At 51.7% G+C, this 20,711-nt stretch overlaps 1 long non-coding RNA gene across 1 annotated transcript; it reads right to left on the bottom strand.

Moving 5' to 3' along the window:
- Positions 1-528: 528 nt before the first annotated feature.
- LOC123053894 (uncharacterized) lies at positions 529-3,867 on the bottom strand. Its single transcript, XR_006425965.1, has 4 exons — positions 3,441-3,867; positions 1,389-3,227; positions 1,211-1,304; positions 529-822 (listed from the first exon to the last, which is right to left on the bottom strand). It is a non-coding gene; the product is annotated as an uncharacterized lncRNA (long non-coding RNA).
- Positions 3,868-20,711: the final 16,844 nt, after the last annotated feature.

The raw sequence follows: 20,711 nt of genomic DNA, 5'->3' as shown, positions 1-20,711 counted from the left end.
GATTGAACACAAGGGGTCTACCAAACAGAAAGAATTTCTATGTTGAGAATAACAAATGTGTTTATGTGTGATGATGAACCTAATGAAGATTACATCCACCTTTTCTTTTTATGTGACTTTAGTCAGAACTTCTGGATTGCACTTGATTTTTAATGGAACTAGTGGACCCGTTGCGCCAAATGGCTCAGAGGCACGCTAAATCCATGTACACATTGAAAAGAAAATACATTATTTAGTTGATTTAGTCATGGGCAAGCACATATGGTAACAAATTTAACACCCTTTAAAAAAAGAATGGTGACTCCACAATAAAAAAAATGATTTCTTGTTATCTACAGCAAGATGTGCGCAAATACCCATTTAAAATCATGAATGTGTAGTAACTTTAGCTGTGAGCAACCACTTAGAGCGCCAACGCAAACCCTTTTAATCAAAAATTAAGGACTTCTTTTTACAAATATATACTTGAGCATGCACAATTTGTAATCAATCACATTTTCAAACAAGGGATTGAAACAACAGTTAACATAGCTAACACTTTGCATTTGCATTTAAGTGTAAAATATTGTAAGATAGGAATAAGGGTTTGGTTCTTCCTTGGAGATGCACCAACTCCAGTACACACATACATAGACCTAACAAATATTTCTTCACCAGGAACTACGTCACACAGCAAGGCTCCATCATCCGTGAAATCAAACTAATTTAGCTACCCATCAAATGTAGAAAAAACTTTGCTGCTGGAAACTTGCACGTTCATTCTCCCCTGCAACCTTAGCTCGCGGAACCCGGCTTCGAGGGCAGATACAGGGGCATGGGGACCTGTCATGATTTTTTGAGAATGCAAAACACACCAGCATGAGATTTATTAGGAAAAACACATTATATCAGTTTCTAATTGGCTCACATTATAGCAGAAATAATGATAACTGACAACAGGCCTGGAAGATAGACTAACAACATAATTCCCACAATCAAATTAGCTAGATTAGGATTTCCATATGTACATACCGCCACAACATATTATAGAATCTGTAACCTCACTGGAGAACAAAGTGTTCAGTAAAAAATAACACAATCTGGCCTACATAACTTTGGAATCACTGCACATTGTTGAAACTTGTAAGCCCGACATTCCTTATTAGCATTAAGGCGAGCCAAAAGTATTGAAACCATGATGACCTAAATAGTGCATCAGGTAGAGCATTACCTGCACTGGCCAAATGATGACATGGTCTTCCTTTCCTTGACGCCAAATGATGGAGACCTTGTTCTTCACCAAATTCTTCCATTGGATCCTTGCGCTGCTTTTCTCCCAAATTAGTAAATTTTATACAAGGAAATCAAAACCAGAGAGACAGTAATATCAACAGGTCAAAAGAGAACACCTTATAGTGATTTGTCGAGAACTGCCTCTTGCTGCCTCTGCAGGATTGTTTTGTCCATCGTCGTCTCTAGATCCCTTCCTCCTAGATGCACCACTATATTGGTACACAGAGCCGCCGAACGATCAGTAAACTAAGGACCATGAATTAAGATCACTTTTTAAAAAAGTAATCATGTGATGCATAAAAATTGCAAAATAAAATAGCAACCACGTGGTAAGAACCGGCAACTCATTTTACAGGATAACTATTTGCCTAACCCTTGCTGCAGATGGTCAAGACCACAACACAATGACACATAATAGCAGGTTCATATATAGAAAGATAAAAGGAAACTAAGATTACAACACAATCAGACAAATCTATATATTCAAGTACACTAAGATTTTACCTTTGTCTATTTCCTTTAGAATGGTGAACCAACAATGATGGATGGATCATAGTACTGTGGACAAAAAAATTACTATATATGATTAATTTTAATGTGACAAAAGCAAAGCAAAGTGGTCCATGCCGGAATTCATGCCCAGCAATCAATTCTACACCTTTTCTCTGTGCATAGCTTTATTTTCATTTCTGTATGTCTACGATAAGTTACCCCATTTCTCATCCCTCGCTGCTCTGCTCATACCTTGACAATCTGGAAGCACCAAAGGAATAAGCACTTTGTGCATATATAAATATAGCAGTCAGCCAGGCATGGTTAAGCAATGACATTGAAAGATAAATATGCCAGTCGACGCTAATAAGGTAGGCTACAATCTTCTGGGAACCACTAACTTGCAAGGCACTGAAAATAAACTAAACACAACGACCTGACCCTAATGATGCTAGCTTATGGAAGCCATAGCCTATCTGATAGACAATGAAAGTGATCAGAAGACCAACAACAATTTTGATTTCAGAAAAGGGTATTTCTTAAGCAATGCTTTTATTAGAAAGATGCATTCACATATATTTTTCTAAAATCCCATGCAAATGTGTTGATCCATTCCAGGGAAATAATTCATACCCAAAAAACCTGGAACATAGATGGGGACAGTATTTAAGGCAAAGCAAGTATTTGCCTAATCAACACAGAAACTTTGCATATTCCACTTTGCTGTAGTAAACATATTTGAGAACAGTTCAAACAGGACCTCCTTATGTTATACATAAGTAGCCATATGGAGCTGTAAACCAAGACAGAGGCCACTCAAGGCAGAAATTCAAATAGTGACAAAGGAACATCTCGTAATCAGGAGAATTCTATGACTATTCAAAAACAGAAGGCACCTCAGGAAGCGTGTAGTCAAATTAGTCTAGCTTAAAAACTAAATAGTAAATAAGGTACCATTCGTTTTTCCATGAAAAATAGGCATGCCATATTAGATTTCTGAAATCCTTTACTTGTAAATGCCATATCCAACTGCCCAAATTATTGATGTATAACCCGTCAGCTGCATCCAGTCAACTGTTTTTAAGAGAATAGGCAAACAACAAGAAACCAAAGCAGACCCCCGCTTCTTAGAAAGAGCTTCAATAAACTTAAATTGTTGTCCTATTATATTAATTAATCTATACAGATGAGACTTATTCACGGGTTTGTCCTCAAGAAAACAGCTTTAACTCTTACAAAAAAATAGTTTGACCAGTTCTAAAAAAAATCCATTCGTATGCACATGTTTAACTCTCAAAAAATAGCTTTAACTCTCATAAAACAGGTTTAACTCTCATAAAACAGGTTTAACTCTCACAAAACTTGCACGTGTCTGTCCTCAAGAAAATTTCCATTATCACCCATCCAACGGATGACCCAAGACCATAGATCACAAAACCATATCTTCATGCCATGTCCCCAATCTGCATATGAGACCTTTCTGATTAGAAACTATATGGAAAATAAACAACATTTATCTAATTGGATCTTAAGTAAACATGGCTGCATGTTTGCCGATAATCTAATTGAATTTTAAGGAGGGCGACAAGATGCATGTGTGTGGCCACGACACCCATGTTGCCAAATTGTTTAGTGCGGCCAAGAAGAAAACTGACAATACTGGAAAGTAGCCGGACCTGGGGTCGTGAGGGAGGTTGAGGATGAAATCTTCGCCGCTGCATGCCAGAGAGCAGTGGGGTAAGACAATGCTAATGTTTATAGAAGATGTGAACTCTTTAAAATGCATGTATAGCCCTTTTTAGGGGATTAAAGGGTACAGAAAAGCAGTAAAAAATGGAGCCAGCTCATAAATACATTTATGGGCAGAAACATATATATGCCTAGATGGAACACATAAAGATAAGGAATGCATCTATCAGTACATGGAAACCCAGATCACGGCAACATTAATAAACAGGTCCAGAAGTGATGTACAAAGCATCAAATTTGCCCTATGGAGTGTCCAACTACACAGGAATGGTATTAGAATTCAGAAACTGTATGAGATGTAGCATGCCACACGTGAAATGCTAGGTCAGACCCTCCGGAGGGATGGCTCTGGCTCTGGCGACTCGCGCCCCCCCCCGACGGCACGGGCTCCGCGGCCGCCCGGCCGTCCCCTCCGCCGCCCTCGCCCTCGCGCCCCGGCCCTCCGCCGGCGCCCGCCTCCCCCTCGCCAGCCTCCTCTGGTTCCCCGGCTCTGCGCTGGGCGGACGTGGCCGAGGCGGAGGATTTGGCGGCTGGCCGCCCCGTCGTTCGTCGGGCTCGGGTTCCCCCCAAGGCGCCGCCGCGGCCGACGCCTGACCTTGCCGGTGGCTCTTCCCCCAGGGGTGGGGGATCAGCCGCCCGCGGGTCGGGCCGCCGCCGGCCCCCCCCCTCGGCCACCCCTCCGGCTCGGCCTCCACACGGCGGTCCCTCGCGAGCTAGGCTCCCCCCCCGGCGGCGCCGCGCTGGCAGCTGGGGCGTTGCCGGCCGCGCCGACCGGGGTGCCGCCCGTGCCTCCTGGAGGTCTTCGCCCACCGCCGGCCTCCTCCAGGCCCCGCCTCCAAATGCCCCGGCCGGTCCGCCCTCTGCGCCCTCGCCGGCGTGCGCTTCGGCCTCTTTCGGGCGCAATCCTTACCGCCCATTCCTCCCCTCCGGCCGGCCCGCCGGCCCCCTCCCCCTCGGTCGCCCCTCCGGCCCGCCTCCCCCTCGCCGCCCCCGAACGCCCCCGCCGGCGGCCGCCGCGGTGGTGCTAGGGGAAACCCTAGCGCCCCGGCTGGTAACCCCCGGGCGGTCGTTTCGGGCCGCGCTGGTGCTGGGCCGGCCCGCGGACCCGGCTCCTGGGCCCCTTCCTGGGCCGGTGGCGGCTGGAGCGGCCTGTGGGCTGGTGCCTGCGGTGACTCGGGCGGGCCGCCCCGGCAGGCCGGCTGGGCCCCGCCTGGCCCACCACGGCCCCCCACGCCAGTCACTTTGGCTCCCGCTAGGGTTGCCACGCCCTCCACTTCTCCCCACCCCCGCGCCGCCAGCTCTCGCTCCTGCCCCCTCGGTCGCCGCCCCGCTTCCTAACCGCCTCGCCGGCGTCACCGATCCCCTCCGCCCCCGTTCCCCACCGCGCCTCCCATGCCGCGGGAATGGGGGGACGAGGCGGGTCGCCCCAAACGCCGGGCCGACGACCGCCGTGAACCTCCCCACCCCTCCCCCGATGGCCGCCGGCGCGAAGAGGACCTGCGGCAGCAGCTTTCCTCCCGGCCGGCGCGGCACTCGCCGGCGCGTGAGCCCCGCTCCCCCGCCCGCCCATCGCGCCGCTCCCCGGCTCGTGACGACCGCCGCTCCCGGTCCCCATCGCGCCGCTCCACTCCGCGGGGGGCCCCCCGTGACCGTGACCGCGGCCGGTCCCCGGCTCGAGAGACTCGGCCGCCCCCTCGGCGCCGGTCTCCCTCGCCGCCCCGACCGCTCCCCTCCAACGCCGAAGCCGACGCCATCTCCAGCCGCTACCAGCCCCCCCGCTCTCAGGCTGCGTTCCCGCCGTCCAATGGTGGTAACGGCAACCGGGGACGCCCCGGATCCAAGAAGAAGAAGAAGGGGCCCCCGCGCCCTCAAGCCACCACCGCCTCCGCTCCTGTGGCTCCTCCCCCGGGTGCCGCCGCCGCGGCCGGGGCTCAGCCGTGCTTCAACTGCGGCCTCTCAGGCCACTTCCAGGTGGCATGCCCCAACCCACCCTCGTGCTACTTGTGCAAGGAGTCCGGGCACCCCGCGATTCTCTGCCCGGATCGCCCGGTCTCGGAGGAGCTCATGATCTACGGGCACGGCATCGAGGACTTGGCTTTCTTCCACATCGAGGTGCCCGAGCTCGCCCCACCGTCCCCCTCGCTGCTGGCTGTGGTGACGGTGATGGGCGACGCTGTCGTCACCCCAGAGCTGATTGAGGCTGAGCTCAACCACCTGTGCCGTTGCTCGTGGGACTGGCAGGTGACCCCCACGGCCCCCAGCTCCTTCTCCGTGGTGTTCCCAGACGCGATGAGCATGGGCTTCTGCACTCGCAGCAACAACATCACCCTGGCGCTCAACGACATCGTGGTGAACATCGCTGAGCCACAGTGGGATCCCAGAGCCGTCGCCACCCTGGACACGGCTTGGCTCCTCATCTCTGGCCTCCCTGATGTGGCCCGGTCCGAGCGGACCATCCGCAGTATGTCCAAGATCCTGGGCAGGGTGGTGGTGGTGGATGAGCTCTCCCTGCGCAAGGAGGAGGTGCGGGTTAAGGTGAAATGCCTGGACTCCTCCAAACTCCACGTCACGATCCGGGTCTTCTTCAACGATGATGGCTACGACCTCAAGATCCGCCCCGAGCCCCCGTCCCACGTCGGCCGTCCTCGCCTCTCGGCGGGCAGTCTCCTGGGAGGGGGCCCTGCGGCTGATGACGACACCCACCACCGCCGCTCGCGCTCCTCCCGCTTCGATGATCCTGCCGAGGAGGATGAGTCGGAGCACTCTCGCTCCCCGTCTCGGGACTCCCCCAACCCTCCCGCGGGTAGGGGTGGGTCGGGGCCGGGGCGCTCTCGGGTGACGGCTACCGATCTCGCGGTGGCCCTCCGCCTGGCCACCCCTCTGGCTCCCTCCCCATCGGTGTCGGAGTCCTCCGGCGTCATCTCCAGCGTGAGCCTCCTCGTCGCCCCGCCCTCGTCCCCCCGCTCCCCCGACGCCACCTCGGCCCGCCGCCCTGCGACACCAGGGGCCGAGCCCACCCCCGCCGGCTCGGACCCCCTGCTGTCCCCCGCGGCTGGTGATGCTATGGTGCCCGTCGCCCCCCCCCCCGCTGCTGCTCTGATCTCTTCACCATCAGGAGCAGCGGTGGGGGAGTCCCTGGGGTCACCCGCCCCCCTCCCCGCGTTGGGGCCGGCCTGCCTCACCCCCGCCTCGCCGGCTTCCCCGGCCGCCTCGCTGATGGTGGACGTCGCCTCCCCGACCTCCGCGCACCCCCCTCCGACGGTGGCGTACACCAGGAGACCCCGGCCCTCCTCCACGCCGGTGACGTCCTCCCGCCGCAGCGCCCGCCTGGAGGCGTCACGGCCGGGCGACTCTCCTGCTCCTTCCGTCGCCGAGCGGGCGGAGCTCCGCGCCGCGGTGCGGAACCTTGAGTCAGGTGTGGATCCCGTACCTCCCAGTTCTTCTCGTTGCTCCTTTTCTGCTCTCGAGGCCGCTCCCCTTGGCCACCTTGCTAAGGTGGCCAACGACTCGGCCATTGTCTTCAGGGGGGAGGTTGGGCCCCCCTTAGATCAGATCGAGGCCATCAGGGCCCGGGAGATCCTCGACGGCAGGCTGGCCGAGTCTCGTGCCCGCCTGCTTCGGCCTCCAGCTCCGACCCCTCTGGAGGCCGACGGGATCATCCGTGGTCGCACTCGGTCTCGCACGGCCGCCCTTCGCGCGCAAAGCGCCTCTCGTGTCTTGGGGTCAAGCAGCCCCCCGATGGGGGTTTAGATGAGGGCCCTTTTCTGGAACCTCCGCGGCTTCGGCCATGACGGCCGTCGCCGCCAGCTCATCGAGTACATCCGGGACGAACATATTGACATTATTGCCATCCAAGAAACCCTTAGAGTCGAGTTCTCCCTACAGGAGCTGGAACATCTGAGCCCCCACCTCTTCGCGTGGCACTGGCTCCCTTCTAGCGGGACCTCAGGCCACTCGGGTGGCATCCTTCTTGGGGTTAAGGATGCCACTTTCGAGGTGGGCGGCATGGATAGAGGGGAGTTTTTCGTTAGCATGGAGATCTTCGAGCGGGCTTTGAACTTCAAATGGGAGGTCATTGCGGTCTACGGTCCGGCTGACCACCGCCGCTCCCCGGCCTTCCTTGCCGAGTTGCAGCTGAAGATCTCCAACTCCCCACATCCTGTTTTGGTGGGGGGCGACTTCAACCTCATCCGTTCGCCGGACGAGAAGAATAATTCCCGGGTTAATTTCCCCCGGATGCAGCTTTTCAACGATTGGATCGCGGAGCTGGGGCTCCGTGAGCTTGACCGGACTGGTGCCAGATTTACTTGGACCAACCGGCAAACTATTCCGACACAATCCGTGCTGGATCGTGTCCTAGTTTCCCCGGAGTGGGAATTGCGATGCCCCCTGGCATCGCTCCGGGCGGTCACCCGGATTGGTTCCGACCATGTCCCCCTTCTCCTCTCCACGGTTGACGAGCGCCCTCCCTCCCCGCCGCGGTTCCGGTTCGAGAGCTTCTGGCTCAACCAGGCGGGCTTCCGGGAGGCCGTCGTCGCCCGCTGGATCTTCGCCAGGTCGGCACCCCATCGCGCCATGTCCGCGGTCGATACTTGGCACTTTTGTGCCAAGTTAGCCCGCCAATTCATGAAGGGTTGGGGGGCTAATCTTGGCCGGGACCTGAGAGAGCGCAAGAATTCCATCCTTGTGGCGATTCAAGCCTTGGATGCGCGCGCGGACTCGACCGGGCTCTCCTCGGATGAGTGGCTGCTGCGCTACGACCTAGAGGACCAGCTATCCCTCATCTACACGGACGAGGAGGCCTACTGGCGCCTACGGGGCACCCAGAGATGGGTGCTTCAGGGCGACGCAAACACCGCATACTTCCAGGCGGTTGCGAACGGCCGGCGCCGTCGCAACTCCATCCACTGCTTGTGGGATGGAGATGCGCAGTTAGTGCAGCCCGCGGCCATCCGCCTCCATGTGGATGGCTTCTATAGGGCCTTATTTACCCCCACCCCGCGTGGTGGGGCTAGCCTTGCCCCCGACATTTGGTCGGGGGCGCTTGGAGTCTCGGCTGCAGCCAATGCGGCCTTGGTTGCTCCTTTCAGTGAGGACGAGGTCCTCGCTGCCATTAGGGGGATGAACCCCTCCTCGGCCCCGGGACCTGATGGTCTACCTGTAGCTTTCTTCAAGACGTTCTGGCCTACCATCAAGCATGAGGTCATGGCTCTCTTTGAGGAATTCTACTCTGGTACCATGGATTTGGGGCGCCTTAACTATGGTGTGGTGACCCTCATCCCCAAGGTCCCGGGTGCCGCCGATATCCGCCAGTTCCACCCCATCACAGTTATTAATGTGATCTTTAGGATTCTGGCGAAGGGGTACGCCAATAGGGTGACCCTCCTTGCGGACACTATTACCCACCCGAACCAATCCGCCTTCATTCAAGGCCGATTTATCCTGGATGGGGTGTTGGTGTTCCACGAAGTGCTCCACGAGGTTCGTCTGAAGCGCCACAGGGCGGTCTTCCTTAAGCTGGACTTCCACAAAGCCTATGACACGGTCCACTGGCCGTTCCTGAGGGAAGTCCTGCTTCGCAAGGGCTTTGACGATCGATGGGTGACCCGCGTCATGCAGCTCGTCTCCTGCGGCCGGACTGCGGTGAACATCAACGGCGAGATTGGACCCTTCTTCCCTACCCTTTGTGGGGTTCGGCAGGGGGACCCCTTCTCGCCGTTCTTGTTCAACATGGTTGTCGATGCCCTGGCCGCCATCCTAGTTAAGGCCACGGCTGCGGGGCATATTCGAGGCTTGGTCCCGCACCTTGTTGGAGGGGGAGGGGTGACCCTTCTCCAATACGCGGATGACACCATTATTATGACGGAGGGATCCGCCCTCGAGATTTCCAACCTGAAGTTCCTCCTTCTGTGCTTCCAGCAAATGTCGGGCCTGACCATCAACTTTGACAAGAGCGAAGTGATGGTGCTCGGCTACCCCGATGAGGACGCTCAGTCCATTGCCGATCGGCTTAACTGCCGGCTGGGATCTTTTCCCACGACCTATCTGGGGATCCCCATTAGCGACTCGCGCCTCACCGTGGCGGACCTCCGCCCCACGGTGACCCGTATGCAGCACCGAGTTGAGCCCTGGAAAGGGCGCTGGCTGTCGAAGGCGGCACGTGTGATCCTTATCAACTCGTCGCTTGCCAGCCTTCTGTGGTTCCTCATGAGCTTTTACAGCCTTCATGAAACCCTTCATCAGGAGATCGCCAAGTACCAGGCCAAATTTTTCTGGGCTGGCGAGGCAGGCAGACAGAAATATCACATGGTCAGCTGGCCAGACATCTGCAAACCCAAAGACCAGGGTGGCCTTGGGATTTTGTCCTCTCGGCGCATGAACATCGCCCTCCTCACCCGCTGGCTATGGCGCATTGCCAATGGGGAGGGAGGCCTTTGGTTGACTATCATCCGGAACAAGTACCTGCGTGGCCAGCCTCTGGCGTTCTGCCAGCGCTCGGGCGGTTCCCAGTTTTGGCAGGCAGTCGTCCAGCTGCTTCCAGTCCTGAGGATAGGCACCTCCATCTCGGTGGGCTCTGGCGCCTCGACCTTGTTTTGGCTTGATAGTTGGCTAGGGGACTCCCCCCTGGCCGCCCGGTTCCCCATCCTCTTCGACATTGTAGTTGACCCTCGGGTCTCGGTCGAGGCGGCCCTTATTGACTTAGGGCGCCTCGCGTTTCGTCGTCCTTTTGGCCCTGCCGAGGTGGCTGCTTGGGATGTCCTCCTCCAGGACATCGCCCTGTTGCCTATGGACGTGGCTGACTCTCCGGATGCCATCTCCTGGCGTCTGGATTCCTCAGGCCGCTTCTCCACCAAGTCCCTTTACGCGGCTATTGCCCCATCAGTTGCCCCGGAGCCTTTCGGCCTTATCTGGGACATCCGCCTCCCACTTAAGATCCGGATCTTCTTGTGGCAATGGATCCGCGGCCGCCTCCCGTCCGGCGTGGAGGTCCTCAAGCGCCATGGGCCTGGGGATGGGATGTGCCCCCTATGTGACACGGCGGAGGATGCCAATCACATCTTCTTCTCCTGTTGCACGGCACAGTTCCTATGGGCGTGTTTTCGCGAAACGGTTGGGGGACAGTGGTGTAATAACAACTTCCCCGACTTGCTTGCGGAAATCCAGGCCTCCCATCCACGCTACAGACATATTAGATGGCTGTGCGTTGGGGTGCTGGCTTGGACGTTGTGGACGGTTCGCAATAAGCTTGTCATTCAGAAGGTGCCTCTTCGACGTGCGACTGACTCCATCTTCAAAATGTGTGGTTACTTGCAGCTCTGGCGGCCGCTTAGCCGCCCTCCGGACCGGGATGCCATCGACAGACTCCTCTCCGACCTTCGTTCGTTGGCCTTCCGCCTGGCACCGCCGCTCCCGCCGCCTCCCCCGGAGCCCGACTAGAGGCGTCTCTCTCCCGGCGTGTGTGCCGCTTTTTGTGTGTGTGTTGGGCTTGTTGAGCTGTGCCCTCAGCACTAACCCTTGATGCTTGTTTGTTCCTGGACTATGTGTGTGTGTGTGTACCTTGGTGGTGTGAACCTTGTGGATGTTGGCTTTGGCATTGGCTTTATCTATAAAGCGGGGCGTGAGCCTTTTTCGGTAAATGCTAGGTCACTTACATTGCTTGTATTTGGATGTGCACAACATCAGTACATAGAGATTTGGGAAACGTTTGCTGCCGGTGCGCCGGTCGAAGCGTTGCGCCGGACGCGCGCGCTTCGTTGGATCGAAGGCAATCCTACAGCCCTTGTGTGTTGTCTTCCACTCGTCTCTTTTCTTCAGATCCCGTCGCGATGCAAACTGCATCTCCCGCTCACGACCATAACCCATCCCCTCCATCCCGCGAGCGGAAGTTGTTGTGAGAGCATCGGTCTCCGGCCACCGCCCTGCACCACCGGGCGTGAAACCGAGGCCGTCATCTATTTGTCCTACTCCAGCGAACTGGCGGCCACCCCCACACTTCCTCCTCGGCTTTTTCCCCTCTCCAGCCATGGGACAAGAGATGGGTGGCCCTCTATGTTGCAACCAGGCGGCCGAGGTGTCGCCGTAGACGAAAGCCAACCAATGTTTGCGGACCGTAGGGGACGCATGCTACCAGCCCCACAGATGCTACAACCAATTTATTTTTTGCTCGAACCACCATCAGAGATGCTGGGAAGCTGCTACTGCGTGCAATCGAGCTGCAACCAGCAGCTCAAAAAGCTACATCCGGCGACTTTGTTTGCTGGAACCAGAGAAAGCGGCGGGGTTGTGTCAGGCGACGACGTACGACCGACGTACTGCGGAGCTGCAACCTGCAACAACATTTGTTACAACCGTTGACCATTTTTGCTGGAACCAGAGAAAGCGACGGGGTTGCGTCAGGCAACGGCGGAGCTGCTACATGCGGCGAAATGCTACGACCACCGTGATGCGGAGCTGCAATCGGCAACACCATTTGTTACAAACATAGTCCATTTTTGCTGGAACCAGAGAAGATCGAGGCTACTAATGGTGCGCGGCGAGCTTCAACCAGCGACATGAGATGCTACAACCAGCACAATTTTTTGCTGGAACCACATATTGTGATTTTTGCGAGTTACTTCGTCGTCTCCATCGTTCCATCCATGCTGGGGCGGCACCGGTAGGGGCACAATGTTCCAACCACTTACTTGTTTTGCTGGAACCAGCGAGGGACGAGGAAGCGTCGTACTATTGCCGGCGAGCAGAGCTGCCGCGGCCAACGACGGCAACCCATGACCACAAAGGGCGAGGGAGAAGTGTAGGGGAGGTGCTGCCGGCGTGCAGCAGAGCGGGTAAAAAAGGCGACCGGTGACGGCGGCGCATGTCGACGGCGAGGCAAGCCGGCGGGGGCGGAGGCAACGGCTGTCTGGGAACGGGGTGGAGCTGCGTGGCGAGGTGAGGAAGACAACACAGAGGAGAGACACACGAGGGGGGAAGGGATGAAGCAGCTTTTTGGATAAGGAACTGATGGCCTAGATGAATTGGATCGGATGGCTAGGGCGCGACCGGCCCAAATTTGGGCCGGCGCACCGGCGCCTAGCGCTGGCCTAGAGATTTTGCCGCACAATATACTTATCAGCTAAGAATCTTGGAAAATGGAGATCCAATCCCATAACCTAGCAAATCATCAAACAAAATCAGGAAGGAAAATATAGGAGAAATCAAAGGATAATACCATAGCTCCAGAGACATTGACCAAACCTGGAATTGTGTAACTGGTACGTACAGACATCACCAACACCAATCCTGGCTACTGCAGTCGGCGGCGCAACGTCTCTTACCGACCAAACCAACATGTGAAACAAGAATGAAATTAGATGGAAAGGGGAGCCGAATTAGGCAGGAGGAACTCATGCGGGGAGGTGCATCCAGAAGGGAAGAGGGACGAGGGTTGAGGGGTGAGGTCCTGGTCCTTCTTCGATGCGGCTTAGCGGGGCGACAATGAACAATGACGGCGCCGTCCGGCACTCTCCCACCCGCATCCGTTGCTCCCCGCTGCTTCCGCCCGCCTGCGCCAGGCTCGCCTCGAGCCGGCCGCCGCCATGGAGCCTAAGCGACGGGAGGTAGTTCTGGGAGGAGGAGAAACGCGAAGATGGGAGGGCTGGGAGGGATGGGCGCCGCGGCAGGGGTGCGGGCGAGGAGGAAGGAGGGAGGCGTGCGGCGGCTTTGGTGATTGGGGGAGGGTTTGCCACCAGCGCAGGGGGCGACGTGCACTGAGACGACGCACGCCTCGCACGAGGGACCCAACGCGCGGCGCTCGCACGTCCAGTTGCCAGCCGTGTGCATCGGCCACGCGAACCCAGTAGCGAGGGAACACAAAGCAACTGACCACCGGCCCCGCCCCTCCACACGGCCCCAGCGTCAGTGGCCTTGTGTAGCGCTAAACTAAAGGCACCGGACGACCCGGAAAAAAGGCGAGCGCACCGGACGACCCGGAGAAAAGACCCGTGAGAGCAAGCATAATAAGTCCTACTCAGCAGGCTACAAGACTTGCCACGTCACAAAAATCCTACATGAAAGAGAGAGAAGTGAGGAGAGAGAGTAGAGCTGGCTCTTCACTAGTCGCCCGCCTATAGCATGTTACGAGGCGCAATAGCTGGCTTGCAGCCCGAGCTGCTGCCTGTAAACCAGCGCTTTGCCATTCCTCCCAATCCCAGCATGCAAAGATTAATACTTAAATCCAACCCAACAGCTAACCTATAGCTGTCCTATTATATGGTGTTGGCTGTATGAAGACTATAGATGACATGGACATGACTATAGAGTCGGCTGCTGCCTCTCTTATTAACCATGCTCTGAGTGGGCGGACCCGGCACTATGTAGAGGTCAGCCTTAGCACGACACGCGCAGAAGTCAGCCACAATTCTCTCCAACCCCGGCATAACGCAGAGAACAATAGAGAGTCCCTTGCACGTGGGACCAGCGGCCATCCTGGCCCACTCGTCATGGCATGGAAGGGGTAGCAGCGGGTGTACATATGTCCTTCCAGCCGGCTGCCAAGCCAATAGGGGTGCGCTACGCGAGGCACGCACGCGGCACGCCAGGGGAGGCCGCCCGCGACCCAAAAAGAACTGACCCAACCAATAGCGCAGGAGGCTGAGCCCACAGGTTATCGCCCCAATGAATTTACCAGAAGGTCAAACGAAGATCGAAAATTGCCAGCGCAGATCGAACGGCAACCAATCAATGGAAGACCAGTTTGACCAACATCCGATGGACAAAAGATATGCAAATCGAGGGACGATTCTGGAGAGGAGTTGGCTAGCAACCTTATATGTTAGAATGCCACAGTTGATATGCTGATGGAAGCTAAAGATAGAATCATTAGAGTTACTAAGCTCCCACGAAATGGAGAGTTGTGAGCGTTGTAGACTGTTTTTACGTGCTGGACCCCACATGTTAGCCGGTAGGAGCGGTGGTCTCTCTAGGCTGGGCTTGGATGATAGGTCAACGTGTCGTTTATGTACGACTTCGGTCCCTTCATGTCGGTTTCGCTGCCAGCTCGCGTGGAAAGAGAATGAAAAGGCAGTTTGGGGAAGGGAGGCAAATCGACCATTGTGATACGGGCTCTGCCTTTGTTCGCACTTCGCAGCTGCATGCTCCCAGAGAAAATGGGCGAAGGAAATTCAGCGCCACCACATCAGACAACGGAAATCCGGTCCGCCCCAGCTTCTTCGTCGCCAGTGCGGCCGCCACTGTCGCTCTTCCGGCTCCTCGCCGACACGCTGCGGGGAGGACGCCTACGGGGAGATCCGCAATTTTGCTGCGTTGGCGTTTGCGGGCAGGACATGATGAGATCCGATTCTTCCTCTAATATTGGTGGAGCTTGGCAGCGGGAAGAAGTCGGGGGATCGAGGAGATCACACACAGCCGGCGGTTCTTGAGTCTGCACTTAATCGCCGTTTACCAGACCTGCAGGTTAGGCGACTGTACGAGTATGTCTTCTTCGGCTCTAAGGTTCGGTTTATGAGAAAGGAAATAATTGAAGTGCACGTTGTTATTCATCTAAGAATTATTCCAACAACAGAAATATGCCAAACATGTACTATGGTCTGATGCAGGTTCGGAGGACAAAGTTTCGATGTTGTAGTCAAACAAAGCCTGATAGTAAACTTGCAGCCAACAACAGTTGCTTTGATAAATAGTCAAACAAAGCCCTCTGCAAAATGCAGTAGCAACAAATGTTTAAACTTATAACCTGTATTTTTTTGCAGCCTTAAATAAAGTTGTACTCCCTCTGTAAACTAATATAAGAGCGTTTAGATCACTATTTTAGTATTCTAAACACTCTTATATTAGTTTACGGAGGGAGTATTAGCATTTTGTTTTCGTTCATTTTCAAGGTTCAAGAAAACAAACATGGCAAAACTGGCTTCTAACAGGGTCTATGTTGCTGTCCTCCTTGACCAGAATCTGCTTCTCCATTATACATCCTCCACTAACAATGAGGTTGATCCAGTTTGCTGCTGGGTTCATGTAGTATGGTTTCTAACCCACATTACAGAGTTATTTGTGGTGCTTTTGAAAATCAGATTCACGGTCCTTGACAACAGTCTTCTAATTCATGATGTTCAGGTGAGCAACAGGCAACTTGGTTGTAACATATAATTGACTATGAGCAAGTAGACATCACAATGGCTTCTGGCACAACTCCTGAATTCGGGAGATGTATCAATATGCTTTGACCACACCAACTAGATGATGCTCATAATTGAAGGTCTAAACTAAGGAAAGACTCAAGTAAGATAAGTGGAGGAGAAAGTAACCTGACGGAATATTACATAAAGCATTCGTGCATTTGAATTGTGTGGAATATATTCTTCTATTTGCTTGGATCAGATGAAATTCAATTTTTCATGCGACTTTGTTTGGCCTGTTAAAACCCTCCACTAATTGAAATGCAGTCTATTTACTGGTTAAGGTTCCATTTTTTGGATGTTCTGTTTAGGCTTTACCAATTGTCCAATTAATATTTTATTATTGTTTTGGACTCAGGCATGTCGATTATGATGGATCTAACCATCAACAACCGAGGTCAGGAGAGGGCGTGGTACTGCCGGTGCTCTGCAATTCATTCTTGTCACTTTCTTCAGTTTTCACTCTCTAGAGGCAAGATGAATGGATCAAGTAATTAGATGACACCCATGTAATAGCGGATTAAGTGTTTTTGGTGTATCTATGCAAGCATGGCGACGATTCACTGTTGTTGAAGACTCTATTTGCGGAGTAGATGAATGTGCTTCATATATCATAGTTTAGACAAGGTGTTCCATATATAATCCATGTTTACAACAAATAGCACCTTATGCTTAAAGTTTTGATGATAACTATACCATGTTTTGTACATGTTTTACACTAATTTTACTTAATTTTGGATTAGTGAAAAGTGTGTTGCCCAAGTGTACTAGCAAGACTTTTCAATGACATCCTTTTAGAAGACACTAGGAATGTGCTTTTACTTCTTTTTGCCAATCACAATGTGTCTTGCTTATTAGCAATAAATGAACATTTTTTATTTTTACTTGTCTGGTTGTTGATGTTTCCCTTTAGCAGCTTAATCTTGCAATTGAATAATACTTTTTATTAATCATTTTAATAAACACTTTTTGCATTGCACATACACTATTAGTAGTGTCCAATCAAAAGACAGGGATCAACCACATCAAACCGAACAATGCAAAATATGCCGCCCAACAAACATCAATTTTATATGAAAAAATGGGTAATAAATGATTAGAAAGAAAATGCACAATAAACATGATAGTGAAAAGCGGCGCAGCAAAGCGCGCGTCACCTTCTAGTGCCAATTCAATGTTTCAAAGAATGCCTGATCACTGCATGTAGGAGCATATGGAAGCACAGAAATAGTATAATATTTGACCACAAGCAAAGAAATCTAGAATACTGTATCGGTAGCTTCAAGGAACATTTTTCTATGGTAATCAAGAAAACCAGGCCTAGTCTTAATGAGGGTATGCAATCATGGTTGGACTATTTATAGACAACATTTGTAAGACTCATACATACATGATACATTCATAAATGTTCATGTACTGCTACCATGTTCCACCATAGAAGTACAGGTTTTTTAGGGTACCCTGGTACTCCATAGGCAGGGCTTCGAGTACAAACTAGATCTGACCGTTCCTTTGAGAGGGTACTTTGGTCTTTTTGTCTCTTTCATCTAAACGTACTCTTGATGAATTCTCTGGGCCAACTATTTTCTTCCGATTTCCGGATCAAGCACAAACCGTGGCCTCCCTGATCTTGCATAGCTGTGGCTGCCTTCTCTTCCTCTGGTCTGCGCCCTTAGTTTCACACCCATGAAAACATGGCGCGTCGGCCGCCGGCGAGACCTTCGATCCTCCGTCGTATCCGAGTCTAGTTCTTCACTTCGCTAGCGAAGGCGATAAAATTACTAGCCTAGTTCTTCGGTGTCTTGTATAGAAAACTGGAATGTTGTAAATTGTTGAATATCGGCATCACGTTTCATTTCTTTTGAGTGCTCATGTGTTGATTTATAAATCGCAAAGGAGCCATGGCTTTCAGATGATGCATCCATCTTTATTTCCTGACGGGTCCCTCGCCGGCCGGTTCACACTGCATGCTAGTCAAATCTCGTAATTATCGTAACTGCCGTTCGGAGGGAGTAATTTTCACCTTAATTTCCATATATTGATTACCAATTTACCCTTTAAATCAAGGTACTCCCCAACTTCTGGCGGTGGTACTCCTAAACGCCAACGTTGGAGTACCAACCAATCCTATCCATCAGATTAAGATAAATGAAGGGCCTATATTCATTTAAGGGTACTGTAAAAGAACTCTAGAAGTAAGAGAGAATTACTTATTTAATATTGTCTTTAATTTTGTTTCCTATTTGACACTTGGAATTTTTTTGTTTCCTGTAAGACACACACACATGCTTGCTAGACTATGCCGGCGCGCATTCTGGCCTATGGCCTATCTTATGCTATCTTGGTTTTGCCTATCTTATGCGGACCGACCGGAGCATAGGTTAAGCAAGAATGCTCGCACGCTCACAATAGCTCACGGTAGCTCTAAACTGAGCGAGAGCGCAAAATTCCTTATCCCGCGCACTGGTCCTAATTAGGTCTCCGCATGAATAGGCCTCCTCACTCGTTAATGAATGAGGGTAAAACCAACTGCTGAAATACTAATGCAATTTATTTCGTTACCATTCCACAGGTTCACCCACGTCTCGCAACTACCCTCCCTAATTGTTGGTAGTAAAGCATGTCGGATATGGTAATAAAATAATTTACATTACCAACTACGCTTCTGTAGTAATACGGGTTGAGGATATGGTAATAGAATAATTTGTGTTACCAGCTACACTCCATAATTATTGGTAGTAAAACAGGTCGAGATATGGTAATAAAATTACTTGTGTTACCAAGTAAAGCATCATGTTCACGTAAACGCAGAACCCCATGATAGTAATGCGTCATGTTTGAATTACTATAACTAGACCTAATATTATCATTGATTTTTACATGGAGAGGAATACCTAATGCTAGTAATCAATTATTATAACTGGACCTAATATTACCATTGATTTTTACATGGAGGATTGAGACCTAATGCTAGTAATGAATTATTATGACTGGACCAAATATTACCATTGATTCCTACATGGAGGGGAGAGACCACGTGCTAGTAATGTGCATCATTCACATGTATGAGTCAAAGTTCACACATATGTCATGAGCAGCACAAAAGTGACTTTAACCGAAAGAAATTAGATGATGTTCACAAGCCGAGTCTTCTTTTGCTTCTTGTGCTAATTGTAGGGTTGTCCAAGGTTTTCTTGGCTTCTTGCGTCCATTGCAGGGTTGTCAAATAGCACCATAGGAATGTTTTCATCTTTTTTTAGCAAGCACTATCTTTTCCCTTTTGGTCCTTACGTTCACAACATAGTCTGCTTGCTTCGTAGGAACATGAATAGGCTCAAGAATGAGCTCGGGTTTGTTAGATCCAGTTCTTGATCTACATTTGTTCATATATGGTAGCAATAATTTTAGAGCAAACAACAACATTAACCATGCACAATATTCAAAACTTGCAAAGTCACCTTTTACCACTTCTCCTTTTTTCCTATTTGTAGTCTCTAACCTTTGGCTATGGATTAGGTCAATACATACAAATCGAAATCAATTTTCATTTGGCACAAATCAATCTCGGTTTTCATTTGGCACAATGGTAGGTGTAAAATTGCTAACCTTGGTAGAAAACACATAGCCATTGTTGGTGCTTCATCCTCTCTTGACACAATGGATGACTTGGGTAGTGTTTCTCCTCTTCTTTGGTGGTTCTCTACACAAGCAATTTGCTAACATGTATGGTTGATTACAAAACACTAATGCCTGAAAGTATAACAAATTGAAAAACAAGTTTATTAACTCACAACCATCATAGCAACAATGTCATCGAGGTTACCCTTCTTGCAATTGTGCAAATGGTGTCTCCTTACAATTGTGCCGAGGTCATGGGCCGAGACACATGATGTACATGCAGTCAATAGCAAATAACTATTGAAAAATATATGGTGGTGTCGTACATGAGTGAGGGGGCATATGTCCTCCCCGCCCCTAACATAATATGGGGGAGCGGGCAAGCCGCCATAATCCTAGATTAACTATACATTCATGATTATTAGAGCCAGGTATCCATTAGCTTTCATGTGATCAGCACTACGCCAGCCGCCCCGACACTCATGATGCCACCGCGTAAACATTTATTCCAATAAAGAGGAAACGACTTGGAGCTTGAGTTTGAAATCTGGTTACAAGCTTCCCCGTTGATGTAATTACCGTTCCCAAACTGCACAACATCCTCAAAGCTTCGGTCCACTAAGCCAGTTGCGACTATGAGAAAACCATGGTAAAGAATTGGCAAGAAATGACTCGTGTCCATTATTCCCAGCCGCATCCACGACAACGCCGGTGTGCCAATCGCGACCGGGTTACCACTAAAGTTGACATTGTAAACTTGGCGAGGGAGAGTGAGAGCACATCAACCCCATCCTTTATAGTAGCTTCATCTAACCCAGCTAATATGTCTAATATGTGTGATGATGCACACCCACGAAGGACACATATGTTGTACATGGCAGGTGTGCGCCTGGAGCAATCATGACTATTGTGCCCCTATCATGGTCATGACCCGAGACGCATGATGTAAATGCACTTAACGGTAAAAAAAACTATTGAAGAAATATATGGTGGTGTCGTGCACGAGGGAGGGGGCATATCCCCCCCTACAAAAACACCCTGCTTGGTGTTCGTCCATCTCCCACTACCATGACATTCTCATCCGTGGTCCCAACATTTTCAGCCCATACGTCCTCAACCAGATATATTAGCACTTGGGCTCAACATCCTTGTTGCAAGAACACCACTCACCATATTTGGTTCTGGGCCATCAACAAAATAAGCTACGTGCAAAGGGTGAGCCCTCGCGCTAGCCACGCCATCAAGGCTTCTGTTTAGGTCGAGGGAAAATGTTGGGACTACGGATGAGAATGTCTACATTGTTCTCGAACCCGTAGGGTCCGCACGCTTAAGCTTTTGATGACAGTTATATTATGAGTTTATGAGTTTTGATGTACCGAAGGAGTTCGGAGTCCCGGATGAGATCGG

The sequence above is a fragment of the Triticum aestivum genome, chromosome 1A (assembly GCF_018294505.1).
Source record: "Triticum aestivum cultivar Chinese Spring chromosome 1A, IWGSC CS RefSeq v2.1, whole genome shotgun sequence".
In the NCBI taxonomy this organism is placed as follows: domain Eukaryota; kingdom Viridiplantae; phylum Streptophyta; class Magnoliopsida; order Poales; family Poaceae; genus Triticum; species Triticum aestivum.
Note: the sequence above shows the minus strand (reverse complement) of the source record. Positions and strands in the feature narration are given on the sequence as shown.